This window comes from Hippopotamus amphibius, chromosome 15, assembly GCF_030028045.1.
Source record: "Hippopotamus amphibius kiboko isolate mHipAmp2 chromosome 15, mHipAmp2.hap2, whole genome shotgun sequence".
Taxonomy (NCBI): Eukaryota; Metazoa; Chordata; class Mammalia; order Artiodactyla; family Hippopotamidae; genus Hippopotamus; species Hippopotamus amphibius.
The window spans coordinates 27,707,576-27,710,481 of record NC_080200.1 but is presented as its reverse complement, the minus strand read 5'-3'; the positions used below and the strand labels follow the sequence as shown (position 1 = coordinate 27,710,481).

Below are 2,906 nucleotides of genomic sequence, written 5' to 3'. Positions count from 1 at the left end.
GTAATGAGGTACTCATTGTCTTCCCAGCAGGGTAGTTCATTGGAGGCTTAGTAAGGAGCTTGAACTCCCATCCCTGACCAGCAATAACAAGGAGGCCCTTCCCCAACCTGGGTGTCAATGGAGGCTGAGTTGAGAACCTGAATTTTTACCCCACTTGGTATTGAGGCAGCATTCCCTTCCCCGCTGGAGTAGTGTCAGAGGTGATCTGCTAAAATATAATATTTAAATAAGATCCAGAGTCCTGTTGCATAATCACCAAAACATCCAGGTTTCAATAGAAAAGCAATTCATCACACCAAGAAACAAGATCTCAACATGAGTGAGAAAAGACAATCAACAGACACCAACACCAAGTAGATACAGATATTAGAATTATCTGACAAGAAATTTAAAGCAGCCTTCATGATAATGCTGCAGTGTGCAAATTATGAACATGTTTGAAACAAATGAGAAAATAGGAAGCCTCAGCAAAGAAACAGAAGATATAAAGAAGAACTAAGTGGAAAATTTTATGACTAAAATGTACAATAACGACAATAACAGCAACAAAACCCCTAATGGGTGGGCTTAACAGCAGAATGGAGAGGATAGGGGAAAGAATCAATTAAATCAGTTAACTAAGATAGAATGATATAGTGTTTGCCTCAGCAACACATACACTAAAATTGGAATGATACAGGGAAGATTAGCATGGTCCCCATGCAAGGATGAGGTGCAAATTCATGAAGAGTTCCATATTAAAAAACAAATAGGGAAAAAAAGATGGCGGCGAAGTAGAGAGACGTGGAGTGCATCCCTCTCCACAGATGCATTGGGAATGCACGGAAGGACACAGTCATTCCCACAGAGAACCAGCCGAACACCAGCAGACGGCCTCGGACACCGGAAAGGGCTGCGGAGAACCTGACATAGCCGACTGAATATTCGTCTAATCCAATACTTGGACATTAGTATGAGGCTTGGACAGTCTTCTATAAACACCTCTATCACCAGGACAAGCAACCCCAAAAGCTTGGACAACCATGAGGAAACAAAGAAACACCATGCAGGCAAAGGAGCAGGAAAAAAACCCACAAGACCAAATAAATGAGGAGGAAATAGGAAAAATGCCTGAAAAAGAATTTAGAGTAATGATAGTAAAAATGATACAAAATCTCGATAACAAATTAGAGAAAGTACAAGAAACAGTTCATAAGAACTCAGAAAAACAAACAGCAATGGATAACAAAATAACTGAAATTAAAAATACTCTAGATGCTCTAACCAGCAGAATGACTGAGGCAGAAGAACGAATAAGTGAGTTGGAAGATAGAATGGAAGAAATAAACGCCACAGAGCAGGAAAAAGATAAAAAAATAAAAAGACTAGAAGACAGCCTCAGAGACCTCAGTGATAACCTTAAACGTACCAACATTCGAATTATAGGCATCCCGGAAGAAGAAGAAAACAAGAAAGGGTCTGTGAAAATATTTGAAGAGGTTCTAGTGGAAAACTTCCCCAACATGGGAAAGGAAATAATGAACCAAGTCCAAGAAGCACAGAGAGTCCCATACAGAATAAACCCAAGGAGAAATACACCAAGACACATATTAATCAAACTAACGACAATTCAACACAAAGAAAAAATATTAAAAGCAGCAAGAGAAAAGCAACAAACAACATATAAGGGAAAACCCATCAGGATAACAGCTGACCTTTCTACAGAAACTCTGCAGGCCAGAAGGGAATGGCAGGATATACTGAAAGTCCTGAAAGAGAGAAACCTACAGCCAAGAATACTTTACCCAGCAAGAATCTCATTCAGATTTGAGGGAGAAATCAAAAGCTTTCCAGACAAGCAAAAGTTAAGAGAATTCAGCACCACCAAACCAGCCTTACAACAAGTGCTAAAGGAACTTCTCTAAGTAGGAAACACAAGAAAAGGAAAACACCTACAAATACAAACCCAAAACAATTAAGAAAATGGTAATTGGAACACACATGTCAATAATCACCTTCAATGTAAATGGATTAAATGCTCCAACCAAAAGACAGAGACTGGCTGAATGGATACAAAAACAAGACCCTTCTATATGCTGCCTACAAGAAACCCACTTCAGACCAAGGGATACATATAGACTGAAAGTGAAGGGATGGAAAAAGATATTCCATGCAAATGGAAGTCAAAAGAAAGCTGGAGTAGCAATACTCATATCAGACAAATTAGACTTGAAAGTAAAGACTATTAAAAGAGACAAGGAAGGACACTACATAATGATCAAGGGATCCATCCAAGAAGAACATATCACAATGGTAAATATCTATGCCCCCAATATAGGAGCACCTCAATACATAAGGCAAATGCTAACAGCTATAAAAGGGGACATCGACAGGAACACAATTATAGTGGGAGACTTGAACACCCCACTTACATCAATGGACAGATCATCCAAACAGAAAATAAATAAAGACACACAAGCTTTAAATGACACATTAGACCATCTCGACTTAATTGATATTTATAGGACATTCCATCCAAAAATGACAGACTACACTTTCTTCTCAAGTGCACACGGAACATTTTCCAGGATAGATCACATCTTGGGTCACAAATCAAACCTCAGCAAATTCAAGAAAATTGAAATCCTATCAAGCATCTTCTCAGACCACAACGCCATGAGACTAGATATCAATTACAGGAAAAAAACTGCAAAAAAGACAAACACATGGAGGCTAAACAATTCACTCTTAAACAACCAAGGAATCACTACAGAAATCAAAGAGGAAATCAAAAAGTATCTAGAAACAAATGACAACGAAAACACAACAACCCAAAACCTATGGGACGCAGCAAAAGCAGTTCTAAGAGGGAAGTTTATAGCAATACAGTCCTACCTTAAGAAACAAGAAAATGATCGAATAAACAA

At 38.5% G+C, this 2,906-nt stretch overlaps 1 non-coding gene across 1 annotated transcript; it reads left to right on the top strand.

The window, feature by feature from the left end:
* The first annotated feature begins 635 nt into the window (after positions 1–635).
* LOC130837596 (U6 spliceosomal RNA) lies at positions 636–742 on the top strand. Its single transcript, XR_009049368.1, has one exon. It is a non-coding gene; the product is annotated as a U6 spliceosomal RNA (small nuclear RNA).
* The last annotated feature ends 2,164 nt before the right edge of the window (positions 743–2,906 follow it).